This window comes from Musca autumnalis, unplaced genomic scaffold (assembly GCF_047663935.1).
Source record: "Musca autumnalis isolate F117 unplaced genomic scaffold, ASM4766393v1 scaffold_2, whole genome shotgun sequence".
Taxonomy (NCBI): Eukaryota; Metazoa; Arthropoda; class Insecta; order Diptera; family Muscidae; genus Musca; species Musca autumnalis.
This window is the reverse complement of record NW_027411755.1, coordinates 163,712,786-163,729,345: the sequence shown is the minus strand read 5'-3', so window position 1 is coordinate 163,729,345 and position 16,560 is coordinate 163,712,786. Positions and strand designations below refer to the sequence as shown.

Here is a 16,560-nt window from a genome sequence, read left to right as displayed (position 1 = left end):
TACACCAATGTAAAGGTAATATTTTCTTTTTCCATTGACATGCTTTGCCGTTGGAATAGCCTTATTAGAAGACGATATATTCACAAAGACTAAAACTTTGAATTTGTCTCCACACGAGTTTTTCCCCATTCCGACCCTTAAATATTATCCGACTATCACCAAAATCAATAGGCTTCTTCCTCTGTGGGGGCCCAATGTACCCCCATCTATCCGATCAAAATTTCAACCTGTAGCGTGATTACAAAAAATGGAAAAAAATTGATATATTATTGATTTTTTGAGATATCTCGGTTGTTTGCCCACTTATGTCAACGTACTTTGCATCAATATAAAGGAGATCGTTTCTTCTTCCACTGACGGGCATTCCTTTTGAAATACTCTTACCAGAAGCGGAGATATTCGCATAAGAAAAATCGTTGACTTTTCTCCACATAAGCTTTTTGCTTATTCCGACTCCAGAATATTTTCAGACTATTACCAAACTTAATAGGCCTCTTCCTCTGAGGTGCCCGCATCAACTTCCAAAAAATTCGTGACGATCCGATCAAAATTGCGACCTGTAGAGTGATTACAAAAAAATCGGAAAATGGGATGCATTACCGACTATTGACCACCTACGACAACCTACTTTACATCGTTGTAAAGGTGATATTTTCTACTTTCCTTGCCAGGTTTTGCGTTTGATATACCTCTTAAAGAAACAGAGATATTGGCTTTGAAAAAAACGTTGACATTTCTCCAAATAAGTTTTTGCCAATTCCGACCCCTGAATATTATCCGACCGTCATCAAAATCAATAGGCATCTTCCTCTGTGGCTCATTTACCCCCAACATTTCGTGAAGATCCGATCAAAATTGCGACCTGTAGCGGCAGTTCGAAAAAAACTGAAAAATGGGATGTATTACCGACTATTGCTATATCTCCGTTATTTAGCCACATACGCCAACCTACTTTGCATCGTTGTAAAGGTGGGATATTCTACTTTCATAGTCATGTTTTCCTTTGGAAGCTCCCCATCCAAAGCTGTGATATTCTTCATCATAATTAAAATCGCAAAAATGAAAAGTTGGGTTGTATAAGCGACTATTGCAATATCTTCATTGTTTGACCACCTACGACACCCGTACAACATTGTTGTAAAGGTGATATTTTCTACTTTCATTAGCAGGTTTATTAGCAGGTTTTGCTTTTGATATACCCCTTATAGATGCGGAGATAAGCGCTTTAAATTGAAACGTTGACTTTTTCTCCAAATAAGTTTTTTGCCCATTCCGACCCCTGAATATTATCCGACCATCACCAAAGTCAGTAGGCCTCTTCCCCTCCGGGACCCTCATCAACACCCAAACGACGATTCGATCAAAATTGCGACCTGTAGCGTTATAACAAGGTTTAGATGGACAGAAGGACGGACGGACACACATAGCCAGATCGACTCAGCTCGTCGAGACATTCATTTTGGTGTATAAGTATGGGTCTACGACCATTATTTCGATGCGTCACAAACTTTTTGACCAAAACCAACTTATAATACCCTCCCCACATAGTGGTGTAGGGTATAAAAATGGAAGCTGAAAGAAATTTTGCAGGGGGGGGCTCTATTCAAGTGAGCGGCAGTGTATATATGGGAGCTATATCTAAATCTTAACTGATTCTCACCAAAAGAAATAGATTTCATCCTTATGCACATTACATATAAATGTGTAGGATATAATTACCCACAGACATTACCTCGAGTCCACTCTTGAATATTATGAAAATAACTTCAAAATGTCAATTAAAGCTAAGGCAATAAATAATTTCTTACTTCTGTAGGCCTATTCTGTAACTTTTATCGATTGAAAAGTTGTTAAAATTTCTTTTGTTTTTGTAACAACTACAAAACAAACAAATCAAATTGTTGTAAAATAAACAACGAGTAAAGTTGTTAAAAAGTTTCAGAATAAGCCCCCTGCCCCGCTATTCAGTAACTTTTTAACAACTTTACTCATTGTTTATTTTACAACAATTTCATTTGTTTGTTTTGTAGTTGTTACAAAAACAAAAGAAATTTTAACAACTTTTCAATCGATAAAAGTTACAGAATAGGCCTACTGGTAAGGTAAACATTTATTGGACGCGTAAAATTTTGAGTTATTTTGTAGAATTGTCATTTATTTTCTAATAGACCTTCTGATAAGACAAATATTTTCCGGATTTTTATTCAACACTAAAAGTTACCATATCTTTATATCGGTATAATAACGCAATTACAAAATTATTGTGAGATGGACAGTTTCTCAGTAGTTGTCTGAAAACCCCATATTCTTTGTATAGGGTACTCCATCTAAACGAGTATGTCAATATTAATTTAAAATAGTTACAATTTCTGACTACTTTAACGGTACTGCATCTCCATTCCATTCAATCACCATCTTAATTGACAACAACAACAATAAAAACAATAGTAATTTGTCAGTAAATTGTAAGCAAATTTGAATTGAATTACTAAAATGAAATTCCCTAACATTATAATCATGTTCAACGAATTTCATCTATAAACCAAGGCAGGGGTGTGTAGTTTAAAATTGAACACGCCGTTTCAAAGGTCAGACGTGCCTAAATAATTCATTGAACAAAAGAGAGCTAGAGACGTGTGAGTGACAGCTGCCTCGAACGCTTTTCAATTGAGCATTGTTTTTTTTTTTTTTGAAAATAATACGAAACAATTTCCATGACCATCAAATTGATGCCCGTATCCAATGGTGGTCAGTTAGTTCATCGTCAATGAGTGGGCATTGTTGAAAGGCTTGACGGACGACCCAACAAATTTCCTTGTAAAACTTTAGAAGCATCTACACACTCAACTTTGTGAGTATGTCCCGCATGACTGTCATGCAAGCAATTCAATTTAGAAAATCTTCCGTATTGTCTGTACCGTTCGTTCCCCTTGGCTTATTTCGGAAACGTTCTGTAATTTGTTCTACTTTGTTGTTGGTATACAAAGATAAAACAGTTGCCGTCTTTTAAGTGGACAAATGATTCAGTAACTTTATTAATTATGTTAGTTCATTGGGAGTTTAGGGAACATTTATTATTTGATGAGACAGTGGCTATTCAAAATATTAATAGAGAATTTGAGAAAAATGATTGAATTGTAGCCATCAACTTTTTTGAGGGTTCACTAAACTAAAAATATTCGCTGTGGACAGGATTCGAACCTGTGCGGGTAGAACCCAATGGATTTCAAGTCCATCTCCTTAACCACTCGGACACCACAGCTGTTGGCTAAGACACCAAATTACATGGGTATGACTAATTCAATAATTACTGCCATTTGTGGCGTTGAATAACGACTAAAAATAATAATTAATGAAGGGTTTGTGGTTGAAACAAGCATCCACATTTTACCCCTAAAATTATTAGCACTGAAAAACAACCCCATATACAAAATTGAAGTTTAATTTTTTAAGTTCATGAAAACAATTATGATAACCATATAAATGTTGGCAATATATTGCTTAGCTGATGTGTTTTTATGCTCTTTATATGGAAAGTCATAATTTGAATCTAAAATAGTAGACGACAACCCCACTTATGGAAAAGAAGATAGGTATACGAATTCACTTAAATAATCAAAACAAAACATATCTTCCTGGCACTTTAAGAAAATTACTTCTTCAACATTTCTTAATTTAATTATCATTATTTTTATTTCCATTTTTTCCCTTCAAGTGCACTTAAAGATGTGACCATTTAACAAAGTATTAAGATATGTTTACAGAAACTGAGACAGGCAGTCAGACAAAGAAGCAGACAGGCAGATAAACGAGTAAAAATACTGAAAATTGATCTATGAAATTGTCATTGATGCACTTGCAGCAAATCGTAATGAGCTCAACAGCACTGCACAATTATTAAAGAGGACAACACACAAGACACGAGTGTTGGTTTCAATGATACGAAACATAAGCACAGAATACAGTGACTCACAGGAACATGCCATGCAATATTGCAAGGATATTGTAACGTTTTAGTAAAGAGAAACTATAATTAGGTATTACAATATCTACATACATTTAGATAATAAATTGTTTGCAAATTATTGATTTGTAATAAATAGGTATTTAATAAAAAAAAAAAAACATTTTAAAAGAACAAATTCTTTCAATACTGTTGAGTGTTTGTATATGTCCGATGTATTACATATTTAATACAACATCAAGCCAATAAATATAAAAATTAGACGTATAAAACCGGTTTTCCTGAATTTCGGAAAGGGGTGGGGTCCTTCCCCTATACCCTATATATAACACATAACGTTGTTCCACAACATCCCATACGGGACAAGGGAGACTTCTCTCATATCAATGAGTGCACCCCGATTCATATTTAGCTCAATGATATGGGATCTACTGTTTACCGCCGAGTCCGAACGGAGTGTCTTAAGACATCACTTGTGGAGAAGTTTTTCAAGGCTGAAATGCTCAGGAAATGTCGCCAACATTACTGAGGGGTATTTTGCCACCGTTGAAAATGTTTGATGTTGCCTGGTCGGGGAATCGAACCACCGACCTTCTGCGTGCAAGACGGGCGTGCATACCATTACACCACGGTGGCAGCCCTATATATTTGTAGACGAATTTCGGGGGCCTATTGTTTTATAATCGATCTATTTGGCGAAAAATCAGACACAGTCCATAAGACAAAAGAAAGGTCACAGACAAAATCTGTTGATAAATTAAAAAACCTCCTCGGTTTGACAATGGACCGAAGAAGTGAGGTAGAAAATATCTATTTTTTAAATTGTCTAGCATAAATGCCATAAAAAGTTGTCATTACAAATCATAACGACGAGCCAGCAACTCGGGCCAGGGTCTGCTAGTTTACAATAAAATCTGTTCCAACATTCTTTGAACTTATGTGAGATAGGAAACTGGTGAATAATATCCAGGTTGGAAGTATAGTATGTGCGATGTGAAAGGTTAAGACCAAATTTATTTGAGTAGGGCTTTTAAAAACGTTAGCCGTTATATCAGGAAGTACAGATTTCAACTTCATGGCTTATTTAAAGAAATTCAGAAGACCTCCTGGAACTCTAGAATGTGTGGTTTCTTTAAATAAAGAACTTCAGTAGGCCTATTCTGTAACTTTTATCGATTGAAAAGTTGTTAAAATTTCTTTTGTTTTTGTAACAACTACAAAACAAACAAATGAAATTGTTGTAAAATAAACAATGAGTAAAGTTGTTAAAAAGTTACTGAATAGGGGGGCAGGAGACCGACTTCAACTCTAAACTGCGCAGTTTCTTTAAAGAAAGAATTTTAGATGACCTTTTACAATTCTAAAATCCGTGGTTTCTTTAAAGAACTTTAGGAGAACTCCCACAACTCTAGAATTTGTGGTTTCTTTAAAGAACTGCAGGTGAACTGCCACAACTCTAGGATTCGTGGTTCTTTAAAGAACTTCAGGTGAATTTCCACAACTCTAGGATTCGTGGTTTTTTTTTATAGAACTTCAGGTGAATTTCCACAACTCTAGAATTCGTGGTTTCTTTAAAGAACTTCAGGTGAACTCCCACAACTTTAGAATTCGTGGTTTCTTTAAAGAACTTCAGGTGAACTCCCACAACTTTAGAATTCGTGGTTTCTTTAAAGAACTTCAGGTGAACTCCCACAACTTTAGAATTCGTGGTTTCTTTAAAGAACTTCAGGTGAACTCCCACAACTTTAGAATTCGTGGTTTCTTTAAAGAACTTCAGGTGAACTCCCACAACTTTAGAATTCGTGGTTTCTTTAAAGAACTTCAGGTGAACTCCCACAACTTTAGAATCCGTGGTTTCTTTAAAGAACTTCAGGTGAACTCCCACAACTCTAGAATTCGTGGTTTCTTTAAAGAACTTCAGGTGAACTCCCACAACTCTAGAATTCGTGGTTTCTTTAAAGAACTTCAGGTGAACTCCCACAGCTCTAGAATTCGTGGTTTCTTTAAAGAACTTCAGGTGAACTCCCACAGCTCTAGAATTCGTGGTTTCTTTAAAGAACTTCAGGTGAACTCCCACAGCTCTAGAATTCGTGGTTTCTTTGAAGAACTTTAGGTGCCACAACTTTATGATAAGTGGCTTCTTTAAAGAACTTCAGGTGAACTCCCACAGCTCGTGGTTTCTTTAAAGAACTTCAGGTGAACTCCCACAGCTCTAGAATTCGTGGTTTCTTTGAAGAACTTTAGGTGCCACAACTTTATGATAAGTGGTTTCTTTAAAGAACTTCAGGTGAACTCCCACAGCTCTAGAATTCGTGGTTTCTTTAAAGAACTTCAGGTGAACTCCCACAGCTCTAGAATTCGTGGTTTCTTTGAAGAACTTTAGGTGAACTGCCACAACTTTATGATAAGTGGTTTCTTTAAAGAACTTCAGGTGAACTTTTAAAAAATCTAGAATTCTTGGTTTCTTTAAAAAGCTTCAGGCAGACTCTCACAACTCTAGAATTCGTGATTTCTTCGAAGAACTGCAGGTTAACTTCCACAACTCTAGAATTCGTGGTTTCTTTAAAGAAGTTCAGGTGAACTGAAACAACTCTAGGATTCGTGGTTTCTTTGAGGAACTTCAGGTGAATTCTAACAACTCTAGAATCCGTGGTTTCTTTAAAGAACTTCAGCTGAACCCCCACAACTCTAGAATTCGTGGTTTCTTTAAAGAACTTCAGGTGAATTTCCACAACTCTAGGATTCGTGGTTTCTTTAAAGAACTTCCACAACTCTAGGATTCGTGGTTTCTTTAAAGAACTTCAGGTGAACTCCCACAACTCTAGAATTCGTGGTTCCTTTAAAGAACTTCAGGTGAACTGAAACAACTCTAGGATTCGTGGTCTTTTTAAAGAACTTTAGGTGAATTCCCACAACTCTAGAATTCGTGGTTTTTTTAAAGAACTTCAACTCTAGGATTCGTGGTTTCTTTAAAGAACTTCAACTCTAGGATTCGTGGTTTCTTTAAAGAACTTCAGGTGAACTGAAACAACTCTAGGATTCGTGGTCTTTTTAAAGAACTTTAGGTGAATTCCCACAACTCTAGAATTCGTGGTTTCTTTAAAGAACTTCAACTCTAGGATTCGTGGTTTCTTTAAAGAACTTCAGGTGAATTTCCACAACTATAGAATTCGTGGTTTCTTTAAAGAAATTCAACTCTAGGATTTGTGGTTTCTTTAAAGAACTTCAACTCTAGGATTCGTGGTTTCTTTAAAGAACTTCAGGTGAATTTCCACAACTATAGAATTCGTGGTTTCTTTAAAGAACTTCAACTCTAGGATTCGTGGTTTCTTTAAAGAACTTCAGGTGAATTTCCACAACTATAGAATTCGTGGTTTCTTTAAAGAACTTCAACTCTAGGATTCGTGGTTTCTTTAAAGAACTTCAGGTGAATTCCCACAACTCTAGAATTCGTGGTTTCTTTAAAGAACTTCAACTCTAGGATTCGTGGTTTCTTTAAAGAACTTCAACTCTAGGATTCGTGGTTTCTTTAAAGAACTTCAGGTGAATTCCCACAACTCTAGAATTCGTGGTTTCTTAAAAGAACTTCAACTCTAGGATTCGTGGTATCTTTAAAAACTTCCACTCTAGGATTCGTGGTTTCTTTAAAGAACTTCAGGTGAACTGAAACAACTCTAGGATTCATGGTCTTTTTAAAGAACTTTAGGTGAATTCCCACAACTCTAGAATTCGTGGTTTCTTTAAAGAACTTCAGGTGAATTTCCACAACTATAGAATTTGTGGTTTCTTTAAAGAACTTCAACTCTAGGATTCGTGGTTTCTTTAAAGAACTTCAACTCTAGGATTCGTGGTTTCTTTAAAGAACTTCAACTCGAGGATTCGTGGTTTCTTTAAAGAACTTCAGGTGAATTTCCACAACTATAGAATTCGTGGTTTCTTTAAAGAACTTCAACTCTAGGATTCGTGGTTTCTTTAAAGAACTTCAGGTGAATTTCCACAACTATAGAATTCGTGGTTTCTTTAAAGAACTTCAACTCTAGGATTCGTGGTTTCTTTAAAGAACTTCAGGTGAATTTCCACAACTATAGAATTCGTGGTTTCTTTAAAGAACTTCAACTCTAGGATTCGTGGTTTCTTTAAAGAACTTCAGGTGAATTTCCACAACTATAGAATTCGTGGTTTCTTTAAAGAACTTCAGGTGAACTTCTACAACTCTAGGATTCTTTGTTTCTTTAAAGAATTTCAGATGAACTCCCACAACTTCAAAATACGTGGTTTCTTTAAAGAACTTCAGGTGAACTTCCACAACTCTAAAATTCGTGGTTTCTTTAATGAACTTCAGGAGAACTCCCACAACACTAGAATTCGTGGTTTCTTTAAAAAACTTCAGGTGAACTCCCACAACGTTAGAATTCGTGGTTTCTTTAAAGAACTTCAGTTGAACTCCCACAACTCTAGAATTATACCAAAAGCGTGTTTGGACGAAATGTGTTTCAGACATTTTTGAGTCGATTTAGCAATGTCCGTCCGTATGTCTGTCTGGCTAGCTGGTGCGCAAGAAAACTTTCGAACGGATGAACCAAAATGTGGTTTTCGTAATATTTTGTCCAAACTTAGTTTAAGTTCGAAGATGTGTTACATCGGTCCACTCCTTCCAGTGCCTCCCCCACAAAAGTTCGAAAATGTTCGGAAAATTTGTGTGCACGATAACTCTCGATGGGAGTAACCGATTTGATCCATACTTTGCACATCGTGAAATTTCTACCAGACTTAGTGAGGTTCACATACGGACTCATTTGGTCCACACCTTTGGTTAACTCCCACACAAAATTTCGGAAATGTTCTGTTTAGGGCCTGTTCTCGGATCTCTTTAACTTTTGTAGTAACAACTCGTATTCACGGCCCTCCATACGACGGTACAAGTTTCATCAGGGACAAGTCCATACTTCCTTAGAAAATAGCCTGAAAGTTGCAAAAAAATCCCTATGACATCGTGTGTAGTGTTTAGAGCGCAAGATAAGTCTCGAACGGATCTGCCGATTGGGTCCAAAATTTCGTAATATTTTGTCCAAACTTAGTTAAAGTTCGAAGATAAGTGGACCGATATCCACTCCTTCAGGTACCCCTTCCCCAAGAAAGTTCAAAAATGTTCAGAAAAAGTGTGAGCTCTATAATTCTTGGTCCATAATTTACACATCCTAATATATATACAAGATATATATCAGGTTTGAATATGGACTATATTTGTCCACTCTTTTGGCTAACTCCCATACGGATAAGTTCTCTTTAAGACCTGCTCTCGTATCACTTTGATTTTTGTTGAAGCAACTTGAATTCGTTGTCTTCGAGTTCGTCATATTTTGCCCAAACTTAGTTTCAGTTCGAAAATGGTCAATACCGGTCCACAGCTTCCGGTACTTTCCCCCAATATTTAGAAATTTTCACTAAAATTGTATGCACGATATCTCTTGAACGGGACCACCAATTTGGTCCAAACTTTGGATCTCCTAATATTTTGTCCAAATTTAGTTTAACTTCTATCGGTGCTCTCCTTGGGGTGCCTCCCTACAAAAATTCAGTATTTGTGTCTAAGTGCAGTGTTCGCAGATCCTTTGGAAATTTATACAGATGCTGTTCGGTTACAGCTATATTATGTTTCCGTGGACAATATTTCCTGGCGTACTGCTCTAAAAGTTATGCGATGACCTGTTTAAATGTCCACAAAGGGCCACAAAATTCTGAAAATACCCTAAACACATTCGAGCTGTCTGTAGATGAAACATTTAATTCACATAGGCTGAGGGTATATCTCTGTCGACTGATAATTTTTTTCTTGTTAAAATTGTTTTCCGTGCAGAAAATTGCGGGAGAAATATCCATGATTGGCCTGCATATTTGTTTAATTGTTAAATAAATTCTTAATAAAACTAAACAAAGTTTATTTTTAATTAATAGAGGAGGGTGTAAATTAAATGGAAACAAAAATTGTTTGGGGCCTGGAGGTACATAGGCTTAGCAGAAAATATGTACATATTTTCTTAATGCAGTGGGATATGTGAACAGTTACAAGAGAAACCCCCTAAATCAACGAACCTCAGACAGGCTTGAATTCACACATACATACATATTAGAGGAGGTCTATTTGGGTACATTAAAATTTGTTTCGACCCACAGAAGCAGTTTATAAACTGCGTCACTATAGTGACGCTGGAATTTCAAACTAATTGCAATGCAAAGACAATGACCCTAAATTAAATTTAATTATTATGCCTCTAAAGGATCTTGTTTTTTATAAAAAATGGCTTCTTTGCGTACAATGCCTCCAAATGGTGTTCTTTGTATAGTAGACCTCTGATTGGCTTTCGTTGTATAGAAAATCTCTAAAGGGCCTTCTTTGTATAATTTACGAAAACCCTGGCCATCGAAATAATGCTCGTAGACCCATACTTATATAGCTCGACGAGCTGACTCGATCTGGCTATGTGTGTCCGTCCGTCCGTCTGTCCATCTAAACCTTGTAATCACGCTACAGTCGCAATTTTGATCGGATCGTCACCAAATATTGGGTGTTGATGAGGGTCCCTGAGGGGAAGAAACCTATTGATATTGGTGATGGTCGGATAATATTTAGGGGTCGGAATGGGCAAAAAACTTATTTATATAGAATGGCGTCAAAGACAAAAATGTTCTCCACTAACTATTACTATAATTCAACAAAGAAATGAAATCTCTGCTTACATTACATACCAAGAAACTCAAATAGGATTGCAAGCTTCTACCATTTCTAAAGTTTTGCAAATATTTGAGTTAAGATTACTTAGAATCCATGCACTTTAGGTATATGGTGTCTTTGGCAACTTTACTGACAAGAATGCGAGGAATATTTAAAAAATAACCCATGTGTGAGTCATAAAAAGGGTCGTTTTGGTCCCTTTTTCCACAAATTTTTAAAATCTCTTATAAAATGTGATCGTATCAGATCGAAATATTCTAGAAATTTGTTCGCCATAAAATTTTACTATAGGTCCTAGAAAACATCAAAACTCTTAATTTTGCCGAAACGCTAGGAAGTTACCCTATACTGTATTCTGACATTCTGAATCAACGAAAATGTGTATACATATATGTACATATGTGCGAGACAAAATATCACATAAAACCGAACAGTGCAAATATGGGCAGGATATTTCAATGGAAATTGGTAAAAAAAACTCTTCCCTTTTTATCATTTATTGTGACCTTGAACAAATTAACCAGTACGGACATCAATTATAAAAACGCGGACTTCATTGGCAACCCTGAATGTACATGAAGGGGCGACCTGGTTAATGTGCGAAGGGTTCTACATTTAGGCGCAACGGCGTCAAATTTATATCGCTGGCCGAGGGGGTTGTTAGGTACTCACACCTATACAACAAGACAATAGCCAGTACTTTTCCAATAAATAGTGTAAATAATTCCAATCAAAAAACTGGTTGGTTTTTTGATTGCATTTTGCAAAAGTTTCAAAGTTTCGCGAAGCATCAAACCGATCGGTTGTCCCTCAGTACCCCTAAGTGAACAGTTTAACAGAAAGTCTGTGAAATACAAAAATAGCATAAAAGTAGAATAAAGAATCAAATGGAAGTACATGTGAATAAAAATAAAATTATTTGAAACCCTAAAACACATAAGAAAACATAGCTGTGTAAAAGCTAAAAATTGTTAAATAATTGTTAAAAACAAGAAAGTTTACAACTTAGTCGTAATTGTAAGATCATTGAAATCTAGAGATAAAAGCATGAAAATTATAACCTAGAACAAAAGAAGCAGTTTAAGAAAGTACAAACCACATACATATCATACATACTTACCTAGTGAAGTCGTTGTTAAACATACATACCTACCTTGTTACCTTGTTCTTAACCTCGCATTTGAATTATACAAACCCTTGAATTATACAAAACCTTGAATTAAACAAAACCTAAAGGATATAAAAGCAAATATCTAAAGAATTATTAAAAACCAAAAATATCATGTGTATACTTTTATAGAGAAAATCAAAAAAGTTAAACTGAATAAAGATTGTAAAGCAAATACATATCAAGTTTTTTAAATCCAAAGGAAATAACCAGTGCGTGAAAGTTTGTATATAAACATATGGTCCTGTCAAGCCGGATTTAATAAAGTGATTCGTTATAAAATTGATAAAACAAGACCGATTCATCATTACAAATACTGCTATTAAAAGCCAAATTATTATTGGGTGAAATTCATTAGCCGTAAAAAGTGATCAATTACATAAAATTAGTGACAATCAAAAAAAAGCCTTAAAGCAAATACGGTTCGCGCGAATAACAATAACTAATTGGTTAACAACAACAACGAGAAGGTTAGCTGTCTCGCTCCAAAGTCGGATAAAGAGCAGAACTTCATATCACAAACTCCTACATATACCCCATCCAAAGTGAGTACCCACATTTTTTACACTGGAGCACGGACAGTAAAAGGAAACGGGATGGAATCATACTGACTCCTCTATCAGACCCTGATCCTTAACAAATTACGTGCCAAATTTGCAATATGTTTTAAATAGTTTGACAAATTTTGGGAAACTTGCAAAATATTGCCCCATAAAAACCGAAACCACATCGCCAATATTAACTCCTGGACACATAACCTAAAAGTTTTGTATATTATATACTATTTGCCGCCATACCCAACATTTAATGGAAAACATAAGCAATCTGGAATGAATACTACATAAATCAACATATTCTGGAAAGAAACCACATAATTGACTCTTATATACCTTTATTAATACATAGAAACAAAAACCGTTTAGTGACTAGACAATTTTACCTAAGTCAGTGCTCACAATATTTCATGCATTAGGCTCGCTGAGAGAGTCTTGCCTTTGCTAAGCCATGGCAGAGGAGTAAAGCCGACACAAACGTAACCTCACATTACCACAATACCAAAACATATGTTGTGTTCCCGAACCTGAATTCATCTACAAATTCTGCTAACTTTATTATGATTTTTATAAATTTAAAAGTTTAAAACATTTCTTGTGTATGTATGTAAACACACAAACATTTCGCGTCGTCTACAAAAAAGGTTTGGTGGACAAATCTGATTACAGCTGCCTAATAGCATATTTACACAATACTCGATTTAACAAACCCAAATAGGCAGGTATTTAATATAACTCGTCATAAAGGAAGTAAAACAAAAAAAAAAAAGAAAAAACGCATAGGTAATCAGACTTTTTTACTTAAATCATATTGTCTTCCCAACCTACAGGTTTTGAAAAACGAATAAGAATGAGCCCATATAAATAAATTGAATAATATAGTCCTTTGCGTTCGGGACTAAATATACAAACATTAATTGGACATATAATCGATTTGATAAAAAATATTTTGGTAAATGCTTTGAGAAGGTCTATCTATACCCTTGGTCAAATATTTCTTTTCTCGAAATAACAGTCAAATGTATTTTACTTCTGCGTTGATTACATGCATTTTACTCGATCTGGAAATCCGATTATGTTCCGTCATAACTAGAAAAGAACTCCATCGTTGTTCTCTAACCCACCTAAATAACTGTCGTCCCCTGTAGGCTTTGCATACGTACTTCGAAGACCCCTTTCTGATTTCCCTTACTTCTAGTGGAACCCTGGCTCCAGCTGAATCAAAGCTAAGGTTCATAAACATTTTGTTTAATTCCGTCAACATCAGTTAAGACTCTGACACTCATCTTAACCCAAAAAAATTTCTTGCTCACTTTTGTAACTTATAACGGGACTTACGTTTTTTCTTATTTTTTCAAGAAAAAACTGAAAAGTTAAACCGAAAACAAAAAGAATTGTCCTCAAAGTTGGGCAACTTTGCCATATTTTTGATAGTACAAAACGTCGCTAAAGATTCTCAACTTTATCTAAACATGGACAAAATTAGAGCCAATAAATTCCAAAATTGCATGAACGATCTTCAGGACTTTGTATCAATATTTTTGATTACAAAGCCGGAGGATAGTGTACACACATTAGACACCACGAGAATGGAACTGAACTCAATATGGGAGCAAGTAAAGGAGGCTTATCTGGACTGTCGGGATTATTTTGCAAAAGAAGAGGAAGATGAGAAAAAACTAAAGGTGGAAAAAATGACGTTGCGCAAGCTTTATATGGAGGCGATGGATTCCTACAAAAAGGGAATAAGTACGCTTAACGAGGAAATAGAGAAGAGATCGGAACTACTTCCGGTGGAAAAACAAAGGAGGGACACCCAAATGTCAAACAAATTTGATACAGATGCTAGCTTCAAACCAACATCCAGGCTACCGCCGTGTGACACCGATACATTTAGTGGTGGATATAGCACATGGCCAACGTTCCGTGACTTATTTTCTGCAATATACATAGACAACTCAACATTGAGCAATGTCGAGAAGTTATTTCATCTAAAACAAAAGACGGTCGGAGAAGCGAGAGAGATTATAAGCCACGTACCGCTTACAAACGAAGGTTTCGATCTGGCATGGAATCAACTAACCCATCGTTACGAGAATAAAAGGATGCAGGTGAATGAACAAATCAAAATTCTTTTCAATTTGCCTGTGGTCAGTAATGATGCAAGTCATACTGTACAAAAACTGCAACGTGCAGTCAATAGCTGCACTCAGACTTTGGAAACACTACAAGTTGATGTCAAGGGGTGGGACCCAATATTAATTTATATGTGCTCAAGTAAATTGCCACGAAACTTCCTAGAGGAATTTGAAAGTTCTCTAAAGGATTGTAAGGTTCTCCCCAAGTGGAAGGATTTTGACGATTTTTTGACTCATAAGTTCAAAACACTGGAATCAGTGGGCAACATAAAACCAATATACTCAAAGAATCAGTCAAAACAAGAAACCTTTAAGAATCCGAAGTATTCATATAGTTATCAAACCAATGTAACAAAAGGACCGAGACAGATTGGGGGTAATAGATCCGCATCACAAGTCGTAACATCTCAAGCGCACAATCAACTCTGTCCATTATGTAAGGAGAATCATTTTATACGAGACTGTTCTGAGTTTTTAAAGAAGAAAGTGAATGACCGAATACATCTCGTGAAAACCAGTCATCTTTGCTACAATTGTTTATCATCAAGTCATGGAGTGCGGGATTGCCGAAGTCGTTTTGGTTGCCGATACTGTACCCTAAGACATCACTCTTTGCTGCATAAGGGGACTGAAAATCAATCTACCAACCAATACCTAGCTAACGAAGCACGACCTAGTACCAGTGCTGCGACACTTACATCACAAATACAGTCCACTACAACCCCAAACCCAGAAACGGTCACTACCTTAACACTCCAAGATAGACACATGGATTGTCAACAGTCAGAAGGAACATTACTATTCACAGCATTAGTACAAATTGAAGCAAAAGGACACCTTTACGATGCCAGGGCTCTTATTGATTCAGGATCACAATCTACCTTTATTTCTGAGAAAATGAAGAACTTTTTGGAGTTACCAACCAAAAGAAATTTAGTTCACGTCACAGGTCTTAGTCAATTTGTGTCAGAAACTTCGACACGATCATGCTTATTCACATTACGATCTAGATTCGACCCTAGCTTCAGACTGGAAGTGTGGGCACCGGTTCTGAAGACATTACCGTCTAACTTGCCTCCCAAGAACCTAGATGAATCACAACTTCGAGACGTTACAATGTTAGAATTGGCTGATCCCAGATTTCATATCAGTCAACCCATTGATCTACTTATTGGAATGGACATTGGGCCGTTGATATTCTCTATTGGTACTCCCATGAGGTCAATCGGATCAATGATAGCGCAACAAACCAAATTCGGTTGGATTGTTGGGGGACCCCTATCAGAAAATACTTTGAAGCGAAATCAAATTTCATTGTTTAACACCACCTCACTAGAAAATGTGCTTACACGCTTTTGGGAGGTAGAGGAGACCCCAAAAAAGGTTTTGCGCTCAAAGGAAGATATGTTTTGTGAACAAAACTTTGTCGACACAACAAAACAAAACAAGGAAGGACGGTATATCGTAACCCTCCCATTCAAAAAATGTGAGGAACTTGGAAGCTCCAGAAATATAGCACTAGCACAATTTTATCGATTGGAAAAGAAACTTCTTAAAACCCCAGAGATCAAGAAACAATATGATGATACAATTTTAGAATACCTGGAACTTGGTCATATGAGGAAAATATCAAATGAAGAAGTTTTAAAATCACCCAACTATTATTTGCCTCACCATGCGGTTATTAAACCCGATAGGGTCACGACAAAACTCAGGGTGGTCTTCAATGCCTCTTGCCCTAGCTCAAACAAAAAAAGCCTGAATGACAACTTATTTCCGGGACCCATCTTGCAACAAGATTTAGTGATACAAATACTTAAGTGGAGATTTTTCAAGTATGTATTTAATGCGGACGTTACAAAGATGTACAGACAGATTCTTGTAGACCCACATCAAACAAAATACCAGCGAATAATCTTTCGCAAATCCCCAACCGACCCATTAGAGGATTTTGAACTGTTAACAGTCACCTTTGGTGTAAATTGTGCACCGTTTTTAGCACT

At 36.2% G+C, this 16,560-nt stretch overlaps 1 non-coding gene across 1 annotated transcript; it reads right to left on the bottom strand.

The window, feature by feature from the left end:
* Positions 1-3,180: 3,180 nt before the first annotated feature.
* TRNAS-UGA (transfer RNA serine (anticodon UGA)) lies at positions 3,181-3,262 on the bottom strand. The gene has a single exon. It is a non-coding gene; the product is annotated as a tRNA-Ser (tRNA).
* Between the last annotated feature and the right edge of the window lie 13,298 nt (positions 3,263-16,560).